Source organism: Nomascus leucogenys, chromosome 21 (assembly GCF_006542625.1).
Source record: "Nomascus leucogenys isolate Asia chromosome 21, Asia_NLE_v1, whole genome shotgun sequence".
Lineage (NCBI taxonomy): Eukaryota > Metazoa > Chordata > Mammalia > Primates > Hylobatidae > Nomascus > Nomascus leucogenys.
The window spans coordinates 46,299,005-46,321,551 of NC_044401.1; the positions used below are offsets into that span (position 1 = coordinate 46,299,005).

The 22,547-nt window shown below is 41.1% G+C and overlaps 1 long non-coding RNA gene across 1 annotated transcript in view; it reads right to left on the minus strand.

Annotated features, from left to right (window-relative positions):
• Positions 1–8,804: 8,804 nt before the first annotated feature.
• LOC115832135 overlaps positions 8,805–22,547 on the minus strand; it is a 52,679-nt gene continuing 38,936 nt past the window's right edge. Inside the window, exons 2-3 of the long non-coding RNA XR_004027575.1 lie at positions 20,997–21,182; positions 8,805–9,039 (exon numbers count right to left, since the gene is read on the minus strand). This is a non-coding gene — a long non-coding RNA (uncharacterized LOC115832135). The remainder of the gene's footprint in view (positions 9,040–20,996; positions 21,183–22,547) is intronic.

Genomic DNA, 22,547 nt, shown 5'->3' on the forward strand with positions numbered 1-22,547 from the left:
ATAGAATTTGCAAAAAGAGTTTTTGGCACCTGGTGAATTTAAACACAGGTTCCAATCTTAGATGTGGAACAGCACATCACAAAACATATTCACAGATAGCTTGTTCCTAATTATTAGGGCTGAACACTCATTTTTCCCTATGGGCCTCAATGAACTCAGAAATTTCACTTTGTAGATTCTACTAAAAGAGTGTTTGGAACCTGATCTATCAAAATAAAAGTTCTATTTTGTGATATGAAACAGCACATCACAAAGTGTTTTCACAGATTGCTTTTTTCTAGTTTTTAGGGCTCGATATTTGTATGTTCCCGTAAAGACTCAATGGGTATAAAAATGTCCCTTCAGGGATTCAAAATCAGTGCTTCAGGCCTACTGAATCAAAACATAGGTTCCATTCTGTAATATAAAACAGCATATCACAAAGCATTTTCACAGATAGCTTGTTTCTAGGGCTGTATATTTGTTTTTTCTTAATAGGCCTCAATGGGGCTCAGAAATATCATTTTGCAGATTCCACAAAAAGAGTGTTTGAAACGTGGTGAATCAAAACATAGGTTCCATTCAGTGACATAAAACAGCACATCTCAAAGTGTTTTCACTGATAGCTTGTTTCTAGTTTTTAGGGCTGGATATTCTTATGTTCCTATAAGGCCTCAATGGGCTCAGAAATGTCACTTCATAGATTCTACAAAAAGGAAGTGTGGAACATGGTGAATCAAAAGACAACATCCATTCTGTGATATGAAACAGCATATCATGAAGTGTTTTCACAGAGAGCTTGTTTCTGGTTTTTAGGGCTGGATATTCATTTTTTCCTAATAGGCCTCAATGGGCTAAGAAATGCCATTTCATATATTCTACAAAAAGAGTGTTTGGAACCTGGTGATTCAAAACACAGTTCCATTCTGTGATAAGAACAACACATCACAAACCTTTTTCACAGATAGCTTGATTCTACTCCTTAGGGCTGGACATTTGCATGTTCCTATAAGACCTCAATGGGCTCAGAGAGGTCACTTCATAGACTCTACAAAAAGAGTTTTTGGAACCTGGTGGATCAAGATACAGTTTTCCTACTGTGATATGAAACAGAAAATCAAAAGGCATTTTCAGATAGTTTTGTTCTTGTTTTTAGGGCTGGATATTTGTTCTTTCTTAATAGGTCTCTATCAGCTCAAAAATGTCATTTATTAGATTCTGCAAAAAAAGTGGGATCTGGTAAATGAAAACACAGGTTTCATTTGTGATATGGAGCAACACATCACAAAGCATTTTCACAGAGAGCTTTTTTCTAGTTTTTAGTACTGGATATTTGTTTGTTTGTGTAAAGCCTCAATGTGCTCAGAAATGTCACTTCTAAGATTCCACAAAAAGAGTGTTTGGAACATGGTGAATCAAAACGCATGTTTCATTCTGTGATATGAAATAGCAAATCACAAAGCATTTTCCCAGATAGCTAGTATCTACTTCTTAGGGCTTGATAAGGACTCAATGGGCTCAGAAATGTCACTTGGTAGATTCTACAAAAAGAGTGTTTGGAATCTGGTGAATCAAAACACAGGTTCCATTCTGTAATAGGAAACAGCACATCAGGAATCGTTTTCACTGATAGCTTGTTTCTACTTTTTAGGACTGGATATTTCTTTTCTCTTTATAGGCCTCAATGGGCTCAGAAATGTCACTCTATCGATTCTACAATAAGAGTGTTTGGAATCTGGTGAATAAAAACACAGGTTCCATTCTGTGATACTAAGGAGCACATCAGAAAGTGGTTTCACAAATAGCTTGTTTCTTGTTTTCAGGGCTGGATATTAGTTGTTTCCTAATAGGCCCCAATTGGCTCAGTAATAGCACTTCATAGACTCTGCAAAAAGAGTGTTTGGAACCTGGTGAATTTAAACACAGGTTGCAATCTTAGATGTGGAACAGCACATCACAAAACATATTCACAGAGAGCTTGTTTCTAGTTATTAGGGCTGGATATTCATTTTTCCTAATAGGACTCAATGGACTCAGAAATGTCACTTTGTAGATTCTACAAAAGACTGTTTGGAACCTGGTGAATCGAAACACAGCTTCCATTCTGTGATATGAGACAGCACCTCACAAATCACTTTCTCTGCTAGCTTGTTTATAGTTGTTAGGGCTAGATATTAATTTCTTCTTAATACACCTCAATGGGCTCAGAAATGTCACTTTGTAGATTCTACAAAAAGAGTGTTTGGAACCTGGTGAATCAAAACACAAGTTCCATTCTGTGATATGAAACAGCTTATAACAAAGCATTTTCACTTATAGCTTGTTTATAGCTTTTAGGGCTCGATAATCATATGTTTCTGTAAGGCCTCAATGAGCTTAAGAATGTCACTTCATAGATTTATCAGAAGGAGTGCACAAACCTGGTAAATCAAAACATAAATTCCATTCTTTGATATTAAACAGCACATCACAAAGTGTTTTGACAGATTGGTTCTAGTTTTCAGGGCTGGTTATTTCATTGTTCTTATAGAACCTCAACATGCTCAGAAATGTCACTTTGTAGGTTCCACATAAAGAATGTTTGGAACTCGGTGAATTGAAAAACAGGTTCCATCTGTGATATGAAACAGCACATCACAACTGATTTTCTTGCCAGCTCTGAGAATGAAAAACAAGCTAGGCAAGAAAACAATCAGAGCTGGATATTCATTTCTTTTTAATAGGCCTCAAAGAGCTCAGAAATACCACTTTGTAGATTCTACAAAAAAAGTGTTTGGAACCTGGTGAATCAAAACACATGTTCCCTTCAGTGATACAAAACAGCACTTCACAAAGTGTTTTCACAGACAGCTTGTTTCTAATTTTTAGGGCTGGATATTCATATATTCTTTTAAGGTCTCAGTGGGCTTAGAAATGTCACGTCAGAGATTCTTCAAACAGAGTGCTTCAAATCTGGTGAATCAAAACACAGTTTCCATTCTGTAATATAAAGCAGCACATCACAAAAGATTTTCACAGTTAGCCTGTTTCTAGTTTTTAGGACTGGATATTCAATTTTTTCTTTATAGGCCTCAACGGGCTCTGAAATATCACTTAGTATATTCTACAAAAAGTGAGTTTGGAACCTGGTGAATCAAAACACACGTTCAACTTTGTGATATAAAACAGCACATTGCAAAGCATTTTCACAGACAGTTTGTTTCTACTTTTTAAGGCTGAGTATTCACTTTTTCCTATCTAGCCTCAATAAGCTCAGTAATGTTACTTTAGAGATTCTACAAAAAGCATGTTTGGAACCTGATGAATCCAAACACAGGTTCCATTCTTTGATATAAGTAAGCACATCACAAAGCTTTTTCACAGGTAGCTTGTTTCTAGTTCTTAGGGTTGTATATTCATATTTTTTATTTATTTTTTTATTATACTTTAAGTTCTAGGGTACATGTGCACAACGTGCAGGATTGTTACAGGCATTAATGAGATGAAAAATGTCACTTCGTAAATTCTACAAAGAGTGTTTGGAACTTGGTGAACCAAAACACAGGTTCTATTCTGCAATATGAAACAGCAAATCACAAAGCGTTTTCACTGATAGCTTTTTTCTAGTTTTTAGGACTGGATACACATATATATATATATATATATATATATATATATTTTTTTTTTTTTTTTTTTTTTTTTTTTTTTTTGAGACAGGGTCTTGCACTGTCGCCTGGGCTGGAGTGCAGTGGCGCCATCTCGGCTCACTGCAAACTACGCCTCCTGGGTTCACGCCATTCTCCTGCCTCAGCCTCCCCAGCAGCTGGGACTACAGGTGTACACCACCATGCCCAGCTAATTTTTTGTATTTTTAGTAGAGATGGGGTTTCACCGTGTTAGCCAGGATGGTCTCGATCTCCTGGATATATATATATTTTTAATAGGCCTCAATGGGCTCAGAAATATCACTTTGTATATTCTACAAGAAGAGTGTTTGTAACCAGGTGTAGTGAACCAAAACACAGGTTCCATTCTGTAATATTGAAAAGCACATCACAAAGCATTTTCACAGATAGCTTGTTTCTACTTTTTAGGGCTGGATATTCATTTGTTCCTAATAGGCCTCAATTGGCTCAGAAATGTCACTTTGTACATTCTACAAAAAGAGTGTTTGGGACCTGGTGAATCAAAACACAGTTTCCATTCTGTTATAATAGAAAGTGCATCACAAAGGATTTTCTTTTCTTTTTCTTTCTTTTTTTGAGATGGAATTTCACTCTTGTCACCCAGGCTGGAGTGCAATGGTGTGGTCTTGGCTCACTGCAACCGCCACCTCCCTGATTCAAGCGATTCTCCTGCCTTAGCCTCCCAAGTAGCTGGAATTACAAGCACACACCACCACACCTGGCTAATTTTTTAATATATTTTTTAGTAGAGACAGGGTTTCACCAAGTTCGCCAGGGTGGTCTTGAACGCCTGACTTCAGGTGATCCACCCACCTCAGCCTCCCAAAGTGCTGCAATTACAGGCATGAGCCACTGTGCCCATCCTTGCAAAGGATTTTCAAAGGCAGTTTGTTTCTAGTTTTAGGGTTTTTTATATATACATACATATATATATTTATTTTATTTTATTTTATTTGAGACTGAGTCTTGCTATATCACCCAGGTTGGAGTACAGTGGTGTGATCTTGGCTCGCTGCAACCTCTGCCTCCTGGGTTCAAGCAATTCTCTTGCCTCAGCCTCCTGAGGAGCTGGGATTACAGTTGCCTGCCACCACACTTGGCTAATTGTATTTTTTATAGAGATGGGGTTTCACCATGATGGACAGGCTGGTCTGAAACTACTGACCTCAAGCGATCCGCCCGCCTCAGCCTCCCAAAGTGCTGGGATTACAGGCATGAGCCACTGTGCCCGGCCCCATATTTTCTTAATAGGCCTCAATGAGATAAGAAATGTCACTTCGTAGACTCTACAGAAAGAGTTTTTGGAAGCTGGGGACTCACAACACAGGTTCCATTCTGCGACATGAAACAGCACATAAAAAAGTTTTTTCACTGATACCTTGTTTTTAGTTTTTAAGACTGGATATTTGTTATTTCCTAATAGTCCTCAATGGGCTCAGAAATGTCAGTTCGTAGATTCTACATAAAGAATGTTTGGAACTCAGTGAATTGAAACACAGGTTCCATTCTGTGATATGAAATAACACATCACAAATCGTTTTCCTTGATAGCTTATTTTTAGTTTTCAGGGTTGGAAATTCATTTCTTTTTAATAGGCCTCAATGGGCCCAGAAATGTCACTTCATAGATTCTACAAAAACTAGCTGGGCATGGTGGCACGCACCTGTAATCCCTGCTACTCAGGAGCTCAATAAGCTCAAAAAGAATCTAAGTCGTTTCTTAGAATCTACAAATTAGTGTTTTGAACATGTTGAATCAAAACACAGGTTCTATTCTGTGATTAATCAGCACATCACTAAGTCTTTACACAGATAGCTTCTTTCCAGTTTTTAGTGATGGTTATTCATATGCTCCTCTAATGGCTCAATAATATCAGAAATGTCACTTCTTAATCTTAAAAAACCTGTTTTGAACCTCTTGAATCAAAATCTAGGTTCCATTCTGTGATATAAAACAGCACATCACAAATCATTTTCACAGCTTGTTTCTAGTTTTTGAGGCTGGATATTTGCATGTTTTTCTAATTAGTCAATAGGCTAAGAAATGTCACCTCATGAATTCTAAAAAATGTGTACTTGGAGGCTGTCTAATCAAATTATAGGTTCTATACTGTGATATGGAACAGTATATCACAAAGTGTTTTCACAGATAGCTTGTTTGTAAATTTTAGGGCTAGATATTCATATGTTCCTATAAAGGCGCAATAGGTTCAGAAATGTCACTTCTTATATTCTAAAAAAAATTGTTTGGAACCTGTTTAATCAAAACCAAAGATCAATCTTGTATTATGAAACTGCACATCCCAAAGCTTTTTCTCAAATAGCTTGTTTCTAAGTTTTTAGGGCAGTATATTCAAATGTTCCTATAAGGGCTCAATAGGCTAAGAAATGTCACTTATTAGATTCTGCAAAAAGAGTGATTGGAACTTGTTTAATGAAAACCCAGGTTCAGTCCCAAAATATAAAACAGCACATCACAAAGCTCTTTCACAGATAGCTTCTTTTTACTTGTTAGGGTTGGATATTTGTATGTTCCTCTAAAAGCTCAATGGGCTCTGAAATGTCATTTCTTAGATTCTATAGAACACGTGTTTAGAATCTGTTCCATCAAAACACTGATTCCACTCAGTGATAGAAAACAGCACGTCACAAACCATATTCACACACAGCCTGTTTATAATTTTAAAACTGCATATTCATATTTCTAAAAACCTCTGAAATGTTATTTTCTGGATTCTACAAAACATGTATCTGGATCATTTGTAATGACAACACAAGTTCCATTCAGTAATATAAAGTGGCACATCACAAAAGTTTTTCACAGATAGCTTGATTTTAGTTTTGAGGGCTGAATATGCATATGTTCCTATAAGGGCTCAATGTCCTCAGAAATGTCCCTTCTTAGATTCTACAAAACATGCGTTTGGAACTGGTTGAATCAAAACAAGGTTCCATTCAGTGATATAAAACAGCACATCACAATGCTCTTTCAAGGATAGCTTCTTTTTACTTTTTAGGGCTGGATATTCCTATCTTAATATAAGGGCTCAATGGGCTCAGAAATGTCATTTCTTGGATTCTACAGAACGTGTGTTTAGAACCTGTTGAATGATAATGCAGGTTCCACTCAGTGATAGGATACAACACATCACAAAGCATATTCACAAAGAGCTTGTTTGTAGTTTTTAGGACTGGATATTTGCATTTTCAAAATAGGTCTAAAGACCTCTGAAATGTCATTTTTTTTGTTTCTACAAAACATGAGTTTGGATTTTTTGTAATGAAAACACAATATTCATTCAGTGATATAATACAGCATATCGTAAAGTTTTTTCACAGATTGCTGGTTTTTAGTTTTGAGGGATGAATGTTTGTATGTTCCTATGAAAGTTCATTTGGTTCTGAAATGTCCCTTCTTAGATTGTACAGAGACTGTGTTTTTTTTTTTTTTTTTTTTTTTTTTTTTTTTTTTAGGAGTCTCACTCTGTTGCCCAGGCTGGAGTGCAGTGGCACAATCTTGACTCACTGCAACCTCCACCTCCCAGGTTCAAGTGATTCTTCTGCCTTAGCCTCCGGAGTAGCTGGGACTACAGGCATATGCCATCATGCCTGGTTAATTTTTTATTTTTATTTTTAGTAGAGAAGGGGTTTCACCATGGTGGCCAGGCTGGTCTCACTCCTGACCTCAGGTGATCTGCCTTCCTTGGCCTCCCAAATTGCTGGGATTACAGGTGTAAGCCATCGTGCCTGGCTGGAACCTGCTGAATCAAAACCCAGGTTCCATTCAGTGATACACAACAGCACATCACAAAGCTCTTTAACAGATAGCTTCTTTTTACTTTTTAGGGCTGGATATTTGTATGTTCCTTTAAGTGCTCAATGGGCTCAAAAATGCCATTTCTTTTCTTTTCTTTTTTTTTTTTTTTGAGATGGAATTTCACTCTTGTTGCCCAGGCTAGAGTGCAATGGCACGGTCTTGGCTCACTGCAACCTCTGCCTGCGGGTTCAAGCATTTCTCCCGCCTCAGCCTCCTGAGTAGCTGGAATTACAGGCACTCACCACCATGCCTGGCTAATTTTTTTGTAATTTTAGTAGAGACGGGGTTTACCATGTTGGCCAGGCTGGTCTCAAACTCCTAGCTTAGGTGATCTGCCTATTTCGGGCTCCCAAAGTGCTGGGATTACTGGTGTGAGCCACCACACCTGGCCAGTAATGTCATTTCTTAGATTCCACAGAACCTGTGTTTAGAACCTGTTGAATCAAAACACAGGTTCCACACAGTGATAGGAAACAAAACATAACAAACTATATTTGCACAGAGCTTGTTTGTAGTTCTTAGGGCTGAATATTTTAATTTTTTTATATCTGCCTAAAAACTTCTGAAATGTTATTTCTGGATTCTATAAAACATGACTTTGGATCCTTTGTAATGAAAATCATAAAAAGTGTGTTTGGGACCTATTGAATCAAAACACAGCTTCCACTGAGTGATATAAAACAGCACATCCAAAAGCTCTTTCACAGACAGCTTCTTTTTACTCTGTAGGCCTTGATATTGGTAAGTTCCTGTAAGTGCTGAATGGGCTCAGAAATGTCTCTCTTTCGATTTCACAAAAAGTGTGTTTGGAAACTGTTGAATCAAAACACTGGTTCCACTCAGGGATAGAAAACGGCACATCACTAAGCATATTCGCACAGAGCCTGTTTGTAGTACTTAGGGCTGGATACTTGTATTTTCTTGAATAGGCCTAAAAATTCTAAAATGTTATTTTTTGGATTATACAAAACTTCAGTTTGGATCTTTTGTAATGAAAATGCAAGTTTTATTCAGTGATATAAAACAGCAAATTGGGGGGGCACAGTGGCTCACGCCTGTAATCCCAGTACTTTGGGAGGCTAGGGCAGGCAGGCAGATCACTTGAAGTTAGGAGTTCGAGACCTGCCTGGCCAACATGGTGAAACCCTGTCTCTACTAAAAATACAAAAATTAGCTGAGTGTGGTGCATGTACCTGTAATCCCAGCTACTTGGGAGGCTGAGACAGGAGAATTGCTTGAGCCTGGGAAATAGAGGTTGCAGTGAGCTGAGATCATACCGCTGCACTCCAGCCTGGATGACAGAGCGAGACTCTGTCTCAAATAAATAAATAAATAAAATAAAAAATAAAAAAACATTAAATAACAAAGGATTTCACAGATTGCTTGTTTTTATTTTTGAGGGCTGGATATTTGTAATGGAATCACAAGTTCCATTCATTGATATAAAACAGAACATCACAAGGGGTTTTCACAGGTAGCTTGTTTTTAGTTTTTAGGGCTGGACATTCTTATGTTCCTATAAGGGCTCAATGGGCTCAGAATTGTCCCTTCTTAGATTCTACAAATCTGTGTTTGGAACCTGTTGAATAAAAACATAGGTTCTATTCAGTAATATAAAACATCATATCACAAAACTCTTAAACAGATAACTTCTACTTTTTAGGGATGGATATTCATATATTCCCATAAGGGCTCAAAGGGCTCAGAAATGGCATTTCTTAGATTCTACAGAATGTGGGTTTAGAACCTGTTGACTCTAAACGCAGGTTCCACTCAGCGATAAGGAACAGTGCATCACAAAGGATATTCACACAGAACTTGCTTGTAGTTCTTACAGCTTGATATTCATATTTTCCTATATTGGCCTAATAACCTCAGAAATGTCATTACTTGCATTCTACAAAACAGAAGTTTGGATCTTTTGTAATGAAAACACATGTTCCATTCAGTGATATAAAGCAGCATATCACAAAGGTTTTTCACAGATTGCTTGTTTTTAGTTTTGAGGGCTAAATATGTGTATGTTCCAATGAGGGCTCAATGGGCTCAGAAATGTCACTTCTTAGATTCCACAGAAGGTGGGTTAAAAACCTGTTGAATCAAAACAGAGGTTCCAATCAGTCATAGGAAACAGCACATTGCAAAGCATGTTCGCACAGAGCTTGTTCGTAATTTTTAAGGCTGGATATTCGTATTTTCTACACAGGCCTAAAAACCTCTGAAATGTCATTTTCTGGATTCTAGAAAACATGTGTTTGGATCCTTTGTAATGAAAACACAGGCTGCATCCAGTGATATATGACAGCACATCACAAAGTTCTTTCACAGAGAAATTCTTTTTGCTTTTTAGGGCTGGATATTTGTAAGCTTCTACAAGAGCTCAATGGGCTCAGAAATGTCCCTTCTTAGATTCTGCAAAAAGTGTTTCCGGAACCTGTTGAATGAAACACATGTTCCATTCAGTGATATAAAACATAACATCACAAAGCTCTTTCACAGATAACTTCTTTTTAATATTTAGTGCTGGATATTTTTATGTTCTATAAGGGCTCAGAAATGTCATTTCATATATTCTACAGAACGTGTGTTTAGAACCTGTTGAATCAAAACATAGGCTCCACTCAGTGATAGAAAACAGCACATCACAAACCATATTCGCACAGAGCTTGTTTGGAGTACTTAGGACTGGATAAGCATATATTCACATATAGGTCTAAAGCGCTCTGAAATGTCATTTCTTGGATTCTACAAAACAAGCCTTTGGATCCTTTGTAACAAAAACACAAGATCTATTTGGTGATATAAAAAAGCACATCACAAGGGTTTTCACAGATGGCTTGTTTTTAGTTTTTAGGGCTGGACATTTGTATATTCCTTTAAGAGCTCAATGGGCTCAGGAATGTCTCTTCGCAGATAACACAAAAACTGTGTTTCAAACACGTTGATCAAAACACCCTTTCAATTCAGTGATATAAAACAGCACATCACAAAGCTCTTTCACAGATATCTTCCTTTTACTTTTTAGAGCTTGATATTCTATGTTCCTATAAGTGCTCAATGGGCTCAGAAATGTCACTTCTTAGATTTCAGAAAAAGTGTTTTTGGAACCTGTTCAATCAAAACACATGTTCCGTTCAGTGATATAAAACACAGCATCACAAAGCTTTTTCACAGATAGCTTTTTTTTACTTTTTAGGGCTGGATATTTGTATGCCCCTATAATGGTGCAATGAGCTCAGAAATGTCATTTCTTAGATTCTATAGAACGTGTGTTTAGAACCTGTTGAAACAAAACACTGCTTCCACTCAGTGACAGGAAAGAGCACATCACAAAGCATATATTCACAGAGCTTGTTTACAGCTCTTAGGCCTGGATATTAGTATTTTCTTTTTTTTTTTTGAGGTGGAGTCTTGCTCTGTCACCCAGGCTGGAGTGCAATGGCGCTATCTCGGCTCACTGCAAGCTCCACCTCCTGGGTTCATGCCATTCTCCTGATCAGCCTCCTGAGTAGCTGGGACTACAGGCGCCTGTCACCACGCCCAGCTAATTTTTTTGTACTTTTAGTAGAGATGGGGTTTCACCGTATTAGCCAGGATGGTATCGATCTCCTGACCTTGTGATCCGCCCTCCTCGGCCTCCCAAAGTGCTGGGATTACAGGCACGAGCCACTGCGCCCGGCCCTAGCCTGGATATTCGTATTTTCTTAAATAGGTCTAGAATTCTCTGAAATGTCATTTTTCGGTTTCTACAAAACATGAGTTTGGATTCTTTGTAATGAAAACACAAGTTCCATTCAGTGATACGAAACACCACATCACAAAGTTTTCTTAAAGATTTCCTGTTTTTAATTTTGGTGGCTAGATATTTGTATGTTCCTATATTGGCTCGATGGGCTCAGAAATGTCCTTTCTTAGATTCTATGAAAAGTGTGTTTGGAACCTTTTGAATCAAAATACAGGTGCTATTTAGTGATATAAACAGCATATTTCATAGCTGTTTCACAGAAACAGGGAAATAGGGAAAGGATTCCCTACTGAATAAATTGGGAAAGGACCCCCTATTCAATAAATTGTGCCAGGATAGTGGCTTGCGGTACACAGAGGATTGAAATTGGACTCCTTCCTTAAACCATGCACAAAAATCAACTCAAGATGGATTAAAGACCTAAACGTAAAACCTAACACTAAAAAACCTCTGGTAGATAAGCCAGGAAATACCATTTTGGACATAGAAACTGGCAAAGATCTCATCATGAAAATGCCAAAAGCAATTGCAACAAAGGCAAAAATTGACAAATGGGACCTAATTAAACGAAAGAGCTTCTGCACAGCAAAAGAAACTATAATTTTTCAATGGTCTAATACCCAGAATTTACAAGGAACTTAAACAAATGGACAAGAAGAAAACAACAAAAAAAATACAAATGTTCCTAAATACAAAAATAAAGACAACACAGATAATTAAACAAAACAATCTATAGACTCAGTGAAGATTTTGAAATGTTTTGTTTATTATATGGTGAGGTTTTTCAGATCTTTTAGCCAAATCATATGCCCTCATGTCTCCTACTCTTTTTGTTTCTGGCATAAAACTTTTTGATTTGAGCCAGAACAGTGAAGATGACAACACACATCAATCTGATGATAATTGGAGGTGAGGGAAGTTCACAGTCCATCGTGAAAAACTCTTTTAGATGAGAAGGGAAGACCATATACATAGTTATGTAAAAAAAATCCTTCATGAGGATTCATATACGCAATAGGGTAAGGGGAAAGCTTTACTTTGTACAAATGTAGATAGATTAAGTAACGATACACTAATACTTTGTAAAAGTGTGCTATTTACAAACAATGTTAGTGAACACAGTCTGCTAAGGTTTTATTCTCATATATTGTCATGCACAGCTAAATCCTTCAACTATGTGAATGTTAGGGCTTTTCACAAAAGCCTGCCTAATTCAAAGGAGCCTTTTCAAGTCCATTTACAACAAATTTAAAATCATATTTTCCCTGAACAGGTGCTTACCTGATATGACTCTGTTTTCCTTGCTTGTTTTTTTTAAAATGAAGAAATCTCTTATTTCGCAAATTGGACCCCAGGATGAAAATCGGTACCTGAAATGGCTGCATTTTGGCTTTGGGGAAAGTGCCACTCAGGTAACTGAGGACATGAGCGACCAGTGTGAGGGAGGGTGAGATTTGTCAGATGCCAAAATCAGGGGATGAGTGGTGGTGTCTATCAGACACAAACATGTTGCCAGAATCTTATCACCATCAGTCACATGATTAAACACATTTATGCAGGAACCATGCCTTTTGTTTTTGAGAGGAAGTCTCGTTCTGTCACCCAGACTGGAGTGCACTGGCACAATCTCGGCTCACTGCAGCCTCTGCCTCCCGGGTTCAAGCGATTCTCCTGCCTCAGCCTCCTCAGTAGCTGAGACTACAGGCGTGCGCCACTACACCCGGTTAATTTTTGTATTTTTAGTACAGATGGGGTTTCACCATGTTAGCCAGCATGGTCTCGATCTCCTGACCTCATGATCCGTCTGCCTTGGCCTCCCAAAGTGCTGGTGAGAGGTGACAGCATGCTGGCAGCCCTCGCTCGCTCTCCGCGCCTCCTCGGCCTCGCTGGCGCCCACTCTGTCCGCGCTCGAGGAGCTCTTTGGCCTGCCACTGCACTGTGGGCGCCCTCTCTGGGCTGGCCGAGGCCGCAGCCGGCTCCCTCTGCTTGCGGGTAGGTGTAGAGGGAGAGGCGCGGGCGGGAACCGGGGTTGCGCATGGTGCTTGTGGGCCAGCGCGAGTTCCGGGTGGGTGTGGGCTTGGCGGGCCCGCACTTGGAGCGACTGGCCGGCACCGCCGGCCCCAGGCAGTGAGAGGCTTAGCACCCGGGCCAGCAGCTGCAGAGGGTGCGCGGGGTCCCTCAGCAGTGCTGGCCCGACGGCTCTGTACTCGAATTCTTGCCGGGCTCAGCTGCCTCCTTGCGGGGCAGGGCTCGGGACCTGCAGCCCGCCACGCCCGAGCCTCCCCACCGCCGTGGGCTCCTGCATGGCCCAGGCTTCCCCCATGGGTGCCGCCCCCTGCTCTGCCGCGCCGGGTCCCATCAACTGCCGGGCTGAGGAGTGCCGGTGCACAGCGCGGGACTGGCGGGCAGCTCTGCCTACGGCTGTGGTGCGGGATCCCTAGGTGAAGCCAGCTGGGTTCCTGAGTCTAGTGGGGACTTGGAAAACCTTTATATCTAGCTAAGGGATCATAGAGCCACCAATCAGCACTCTGTGTCTAGCTCAAGGTTTGTGAATGCACCAATCAGCACTCTGTATCTAGCTAATCTGGTGGGGACTTGGGAAACCTTTATGTCTAGCTAAGGGATTGTAAATACACCAATCAGCACTCTGTGTCTAGCTCAAGGTTTGTAAATACACCAATCAGCACTCTGTGTCTAGCTCAACGTTTGTGAACACAACAATCAGCACTCTGTATCTAGCTAATCTGGTGGGGACTTGGATAACCTTTATCTCTAGCTAAAGGATTGTAGATACACCAATCAGCACTCTGTGTCTACCTCAAGGTTTGTAAATGCACCAATCAGTGCTCTGTGTCTAGCTAATCTAGCAAGGACTTGGAGAACTTTTGTGTCTAGCTCAGGGATTGTAAACACACCAATCAGCACCCTGTCAAAATGGACCAATCAGCTCTCTGTAAAACAGACCAATCAGCTCTCTGTAAAATGGGCCAATCAGCAGGATATGGGTGGGGTCAGATAAGGAAATAAAAGCAGGCTGCCCGAGCTACCAGCCCCAACCAGTTGGGGTCGTTTTCCAGTGCATGGAAGCTTTGTTCTTTCGGTGTTTGCGATAAATTTTGCTACTGCTTATTCTTTGGGTTCGCACTGCCTTTTATGACCTGTAACACTCACTGCAAAGGTCTGCAGCTTCACTCCTGAGCCAGTGAGACTAGGAACCCACCCAAAACGAAGAAACTCCGAACACATTGGAACATCAGAAGGAACAAACTCTGGACACGCCGCTTTTAAGAACTGTAACACGCCCGGCCAGGGTCCGAGGCTTTATTCTTGAAGTCAGTGAGATCAAGAACCCACCAATTCGGGACACACTGGGATTACAGATGTGAGCCTCCACGCCAGGCCACCATGCCTTTTTTAGGGTGGCCTATTTTATATCTGTAGACAATTCTTTGTTTTGAAATGAGACGTTCTTACGCCCAAACAGATCCTGAAATAAAGCTTCAGGTTTTCTCAGATGATGTACATGTTTTCACTGTAATCAATAACTGATCATTTCTTCTCTTTTTGTTTCCCTAATTTAAGTATGACTTGTCTGCTAGGACTCTGGATACATGGCGAAAAGTTTTTGATTATTTTCACCCCCCAGCAATCGGTTTTATTCTCTGTGTTTAGCTCACAAAACAGAGTCTCAGAAGGGTATTTTGCCACTGGGGGCTGTGCCTAGCACAAAACCTAGCATGTGGGAAGCCGCATAAATGCCATTTAGACACAAAAACCGTTTGCCTATGATACATTTTATTCTAACTATAAAAGGCGAGAAACTCTGGTCAGTAATTTGAAATCAAAACAGTACTTTTTAGTTTGAAATCTGTGTGATGACCACCAACATGTTAGCATATATCCAATCAGTATTTCATTTTGAGTTTTCCATTAATGTGAGAACTCCATGGGAATTAGCATTTATTAGTATTTCTAAATCTTCTAAAATATAAGGGGAGTGGAAATTTTAACGAGCCAATGCTGTGGCATTTACTTGGGAATAAACAGTCTCTCTCTTCTCTCTTTGTGTCTCCTGTCTCCTGCCCCCTGCTCAATTCAGCTGCAACATAGACCTCCTCACTATCTTCCAGACCACCAAAGCTTACACAGTCCCAGAGAAGAGACAGGTGTGGGGAGTCATAACTCACGAAGGCTCCCTTGGACTCTAGGACCACTAAGAAGGTGAGAATTTCAGGAGTAGCCGTGGAAGATGATGAGGGCTTAGAGTCTCAAGAACTACAAATAAATACCTAAAAATAAAATTGTCAGTCCAGACTTAGAGAGGTCTAGTATGTGGCTATGAGAAAGATGAAAAGCAACTTAGAGACTGGGTAAAAGAGGAAAGGCCCTCCATCACACCATTTGTTGGCATCATAAGGTATACTGTGTCTCCACCCACCACAGTGAGAACCAGGAGGTAACTGATGTCTGTCGTCCCTTCCTAGGAGGCAATGAAAAGTTCAGTGAATTAGTTTATCAGATGAAGACTTTTCATATTGCCATAAGTATTGTCATTCTAGTCTGAATAGACACATATGGGCCAGTGTAACTTAAGTGTATAGAGAATATGAGCTACTCAGAGGACTTTCAGATGCAGAGGTAAAGCAGTGGTTCTCAGCCCTGGTTAAGATCACCCGGGAGCTTTTACTATGCATGAGTGCTGCAGTCACCCTATATATTCCAACATAATTGTTCTGGGATAGAGACCTGGCATTGGTCTCATGAAGATGTGTATGTGTATGTATACACAATATACCTGTATATGTATCATATATATGCAATACATATGTATATGTAACTATATATATGTGCAGTACATAGGTGTATGTATTCATATTTTTACAAAACATATTATCTCATTTCTTTCTATATATAGTTGTAGCTCTTTCTGTCTTACTAGTATATGTATACATAAATACGTGTATAGAGAGACAACGATGACTACTTATTTGGATGATGACTCCAAACCATTTGTGCCTAGATTTTCAATGAGAATTGTTGTTTTAACATTCTGCATAACTTTGGTATTTGATAACTTAGCTACTAGATTGCTGAGCTTACAAGGTACAGTTTACAAAGACTTTCTTCATCTCAGTTTCCATAATGGTAAACAGCAATTTTAAAACTCTCTCAGAAGTATAGCTATTTTGTCTATAATCTAATGGTATGTGTGTTTGCTATGCTATCCAGATTATTAGCTAAATACTCTTTATTTGGACTTTTGGCATGAAGTCAGACACAAAAATATGTGAAAAATTTTAAATCCACATGATACCAGTGACTTAATTACTAACTTTAAGTAGATGAAATTGGCAAAAAAATTTACAACTCATAACAGGAGCATCACAACCCCTTATAAGATGCTTTTTAGCATACCAACAAGTTTATATTTATAATCTCACTTAGTCCTAATTAAATCCTTTGAGGTCTGCCTTATTTTGATTTTACTATTGCAGCAACTCAGGCTATGAGAAGCTGTTGGTGACCTGGAGTAAAAACAGGCTGGCAGAGTCAGGACTGGAGTTGAGGGTCTGCTTCAAGCTCAGTACTGGCTCTTTGCGTCACCTGCAGCTGCTGCCAATGTCAGGGTCTCAATCGTGTCTCTTTTTTTTTTTTTTTTTTTTTGAGATGGAGTCTTGCTCTGTTGCCCAGGCTGGAGTGCAGTGGTGCAATCTCGGCTCACTGCAAGCTCCGCCTCCTGGGTTCACGCCCTTCTCCTGCCTCAGCCTCCCGAGTAGCTGGGACTACAAGCGCCTACCACCACACCCAGCTAATTTTTTGTATTTTTAGTACAGACGGGGTTTCACCGTGTTAGCCAGAATGGTCTCGATCTCCTGACCTCGTGATCGCCCGCCTCGGCCTCCCAAAGTGCTGGGATTACAGGCGTGAGCCACTGCTCCCGGCCTCAGTCATGTCTCTAATCGTAGAAGCTCAAGCAAGGCTGTGGCCTCTGCCTCCGGCTCTGCTCTAAAGCACTGTTTCTTTCCATTTGTTGTATGCCATGAACCATGTTGTTGTGAACGTAAAAAACCAAATGTGGAGGCCCTTTCTCCTCTGCAAGGAAGTAGTTCACCTGATATTACTTAAACAAATGATAAGGCTTACCTGACACGCTGAAAAATGACATGTTGGGGATTTTACTACAAGAAACAAAATACGTATTTGGCAGAAATGTGGCATTTGGTAAAAAAATGGCTTGAGTTCTTTCCATCTGTTACACTGATTTTCTTCACACATCACCAAAATCATAAAGCAAATCCAGCTCTGAGCAGATAAAATATAGAAACAAGTGTGAAGAGAGCAGGCCGAAGGAGCTGAGTGACTCAGAGATTAGCCACTGGCATCTCACTGCTGGGACCCTGGGCATCACGGAATGTGGCATGATGGCCATCCTGTGGCAGTTTCTAAGCCACCCAAAGAGGTAATGTTGCCTGTCAACATTCAGAGCGTTACCTCAAGGGGGCTGCACCACGGCTGAGCCTAAAATAAAACACTGCTGTTTGCGACCCTCTGTTGTTGCTTGCTGGGAGACTCAGAGTAAATTTGCATCCAAAGCCTGGAACAAGCTTGTTTCCTTAATATAATATATACCATATGCTTTCATATCATAATTTTAGTCGTTTTCATAAAATAATTTTTAAAAAATATTCTATCTTCAAAGAAAATTACAAAGGACCTGTGGGGGATCTTAAAATTTGGGACTTTGAATGTTATTAGAACTCAGACAGATGTACCCTTTGAGCAGATTATGCAATGATAACATATTTAATTATTTTATGACTGCTTCTATTTGAACAAACATATATCATTTTCTGCTCATGTTTTGAATTTTTAATGCAAAGAACCTGACCTAAAGCATTGTGAGTTTTCTTTTCTTTTCTTTTTTTTTTTTGAGACAGAGTTTCACTCTGTTGCCCAGGCTAGAGTGCAGTGGTGTGATCTCAGCTCACTGCAACCTCTGCCTCGAGGGTTCAAGCGATTCTCCTGCCTCAGCCTCCTGAGTAGCTGGGATTACAGATGTGTGCTACCATGCCTGGCTACTTTTTGTATTTTTAGTAGAGATGGGGTTTCACCATGTTGGCCAGGTTGGTCTCGAACTCCTGGCCTCAAGTGATTCGCCTGTTTTGGCCTCCTGAAGTGCTGGGATTACAGGCGTAAGCCACCACACCTGGCCATGAGTTTTCAATTACTTGCTTAACATCTATAAATGTTGTTGGTTTACAAAATAGATCACTGATGGGAAATGCATAACCTTATAGGAAAGTAATTTGGGGGCAGTGTTAATTATAGATGAGTTGGATAAGAAGATCTGTTAGGTAGTAAAGCCCTTTAAAAAGGATAAATTGGTTAAAAGTCCCTGTCATGGGTTTTTGGGGACTCTTCAGTACTCCTCTGTGGATTCACTCTGGTGCCCACTAGCATTTATAATGCCAGTAGCAGGGAATAAAGCTCAGGATATCCACTGTCTTCAAACTCCGTAGAGTCTTCAAAATTGTGTATCTATCTGTGAGTCACAAAGTATTTGATAAGCTGAGTGTGCAGGACTGATTAGAAGAGGGACTCTTTGTATTGAAGGCGTTCACAGTATCATATTTCTTAGTAGAACCAGAATCTGAGAAGTCGTTGAGTTCAGGAAAACATGTATGAATCAATAAAACCATGAGGATAAACAGGCACAATAAGAAGGTAGAAACTGTTGAATGTTTATATTTTTGTAGTCACAGAAATGAAATGAGCCAAAAACATAGAATAGAGTTGACATCTCAGTAACAGAAAAAGTGCGTGCACCATTTCTGGCTGTACTGAAAATAAGATGCCTGTTTTAATGCTAATGTAATTATAATGAAAATAAAACATGCAAATGAAGGCAAGAGTACTTGGAGTAACTGGAAAGAGGAATCGGTTTGCTCTATTTGGTAGAAAGCCTAGAAAGAGAGTGAGAAGGATTTATCCACAGAAGAAAGCCAGGCGCGGTGGCTCACGCCTGTAATCTCAGCACTTTGGGAGGCCCAGGCGGGCTGATCACAAGGTCAGGAGTTTGAGACCAGCCTGGCCAGCATGGTGAAACCCCATCTCTACTAAAAATACAAAAAATTAGCTGGGCACAGTGGCGCATGCCTGTAATCCCAGCTAATTTCAGAATCGAAGGGCCAGGCATCCAGGCCAGGGTGGCAGGGCACCCACACACAGAGGCGGCCTATGCAACCCGGCCCCCAGTTGGTGTCACCCTCCTCCCTTGTTGGTTGCCTTCACCCACACCAGGGCGTAGGGAATGGTGGGAGGCTGAGGCAGGGGAATTGCTTGAACCCGGGAGGTAGACGTCTTATATCAAATGGTGTAGTATTTGATGTAACCTATGCACATCATCCTGTAACTTTAAATCATCTCTAGATTACCAATAATACATAATACTAAGTAAATGGTAAGTTACAGTTATATTGTATTGTATAGGAAATAATAACAATAGAAAGTCTTTACATGTTCAGCACAGTTACAGCCATCCTTTTTTCCCAAATAGTTTCAACCCAAGGTTAGTTGAATCTATGGATACAGAAACCATGGATGTGGAGGGCCAACTGTGTATATACATATACATACACATATACACATCCCACATTGCATGTCTGTATCAAAACATCTCATGTCCCCCATAAATATATATACCTACTGTGTATCCACAAAGATTAAAAATAAAAAATTTAAAAAATAAAAAAAAGTAGAGAATTTTTTTAAAATACATTTGAAACAGTTCATTGAAGTCAAGGGCATTTTTTTTTTTTCTTTTTTTTGTGCTGGAGTCTCACTGTTGTTGCCCAGGCTGGAGTGCAATGGTGCGATCCCAGCTCATTGCAACCTCTGTCTCCCAGGTTCAAGCAATTCTCCTGCCCCAGCGTCTTGAGTAGCTGGGATTACCGGTGCCAGCCACCACACCCAGCTAATTTTTTTGTATTTTTAGTAGAGACGGGGTTTTGTCATGTTCTCCAGGCTGGTCTCGAACTGCTGACCTCAGGTGATCCACCCACCTCGGCCTCCCAAAGTGTGGAATTACAGGCATGTGCCACTGTGCCAGGCCAAAGGCATTTTTAAAGAGCTATTAAACTCTACTGCTGATTACTTGCTTTTTCCCTCAATACCATTAATAACCTCATAATTCAACATAGCTCTAGATGACCGCCTGCAGCTCATATAAACCCACTAAAGAAAATCCATTCCATGGCAGAGCTTTCCTTTCAATGAGAACTGGCCCTTTTATATAAATACTCTATCTTCTATACTTCTTGGTAAAGTTTCAGAGGACTCATTCTGTGAAAAGCTATCTCCACTAAATTTTTCCTAAATGTAATAATTATCAGTGAACATGGAAATAGCCATCACATCTGTTTCAATTGGTGTCATAAATGTGTTTAATATGGTTGCTGCTTTGGCTTCCATTTTCAGGCCTGGCATAAGTTGTTTGAAATCCAGTTGTGCCTCATCTCTTTTTGGCTAGTTACAACTTTGTCCACCTCTGTGGTTCTTTGCCATATACCCTGTTTGGTGTTCATCCCACTGACCCCAAACCCGACACTCTCCACAACTGCTGACCATGATAAAACCTAATGGTCAATACCAGAGTCATGGAAATAAGTTTATCTTCACACGCGTTTTCTGTAAACCAGCCAATCTCCAACACCCTGCAGGAAAGCCCAAGGGATAATGCCCATGGACCTTGTTAAAGCATAGTCCTGAAGGTCCTTTTTCTCTCTCCCTACCTGCTGGTGGAGCTCTCTGTTACTTCTAGACTTCCCTCCTTTTGGCTTCTCAGTGAGCAGCGGTGACAGCAGGAACAATCCCTCGGCAAGGGCCACCTGTTGTGCGCGCATGGGAGACACTTGGGGAGAAGGTGGTGGCTCTCGGGTTGCAGTGAAGAATGTCAGCCACTAGCGTGGTTTAGAGACCTAACAAGCAGAGAAATAAAGTTTCAGTACAGAATGGTTGGATTCATCAAAAAGATGCTGTAAATGATGATTTTGAGCCACACAAGTAGCCAGACATTTCAGAGTGACAGCTTTCCATCCATGGTCACAGCCATGGATGCCTGTCACTATGCCCCATCCTCTGAATTTCCATATTTCCCTGGTCCACGGACCACAGATTTACACTCGGGTATCAGGTAAATACCCAGGTCCCCAGCTGACACCAGGATCCAGGTGGACACCCAGGCCCCAGGTGAACATCAGGCCCCAGGTAGATGCTGGACTCCAGTAGACATCAGGCCCCAAGTAAACACCCATGATTCAGGGGAACACAAGGTCCCAGGTGAACACCAGACTCTGGGTGGATATCAGACCCCAAGTAGAAACCAGGCCCCAGGTGGATTCCTAAGCTCCGGGTTACATCAGGCCCCAAGTGAACACTAGGCCCTAGTTGGACATCAGGCTGTAGGTGGACACAAGGGCCCAGGTGAACTTCAAGTCCCAGAAGAATACCAGGCCCCAGGTGGATGCCTAGGCCCCAGGTGTACATCAGGCTCTAGATGGGCCCCAGGCCCCAGTTAGATACCTAGGCACCTGGTGAACATCAGGCCCCAGGTTGATACCCAGCCCCAGAAGGAAGCCCAGGCCCCAGCTACACATCAGGTTCCACATGGACACCCAGGCCCCAGGTGAATATCAGGACTCAGGTGAACACCAAGCCCCAGGTAGACATCAGGCACCAAGTGGACATTTGGCCCCAGGTGGACATCCCAAGAGGCACCTCAAGCCCCAGGATGATGCCCAGGCCCCGGGTACGCACCAGACCCAAGAGAACTCCAGTCCCCATCTGAACATCTGGTCCTAGGTAGATATCGGGCCCCGGGTCAATACTAATTCCTGAGTGGATACCTATCCCCAAGTTTGACATCAGGCCAAGGTGGATACCCTGTTGCCAGGGGCCATCAGGCTCAAGGCAGACGCCAGGACTCTGGTGGACAACAGGCCCCAGGTGGACTGCAGGCCCCAGGTGAACATCAGGCTTCAGGTGAACACCAGCCCCAGGCTGACACCATGAACTAGGTGGTCAACTTTAGACTTCAAGTGGACAACCATGACCCAGGTAAATACCCAGGCCCAATTTGACATCAGGCCCAAGGAGGACACTGGACTGTAGGTGAACATCAAGCCCTCGGTTGACACTCACGCTCCAGGTTGACACCAGGCCCCATGTTCATACTAGTCTCCAGATGTACTTCAGGCCCCAGGTGGACACCAGGCCCAAGGTGTATACCAGTCCTGAGGTGGACATAAGGTCCCAGGTAGAATCAAGCTCCAGATGGACATCTG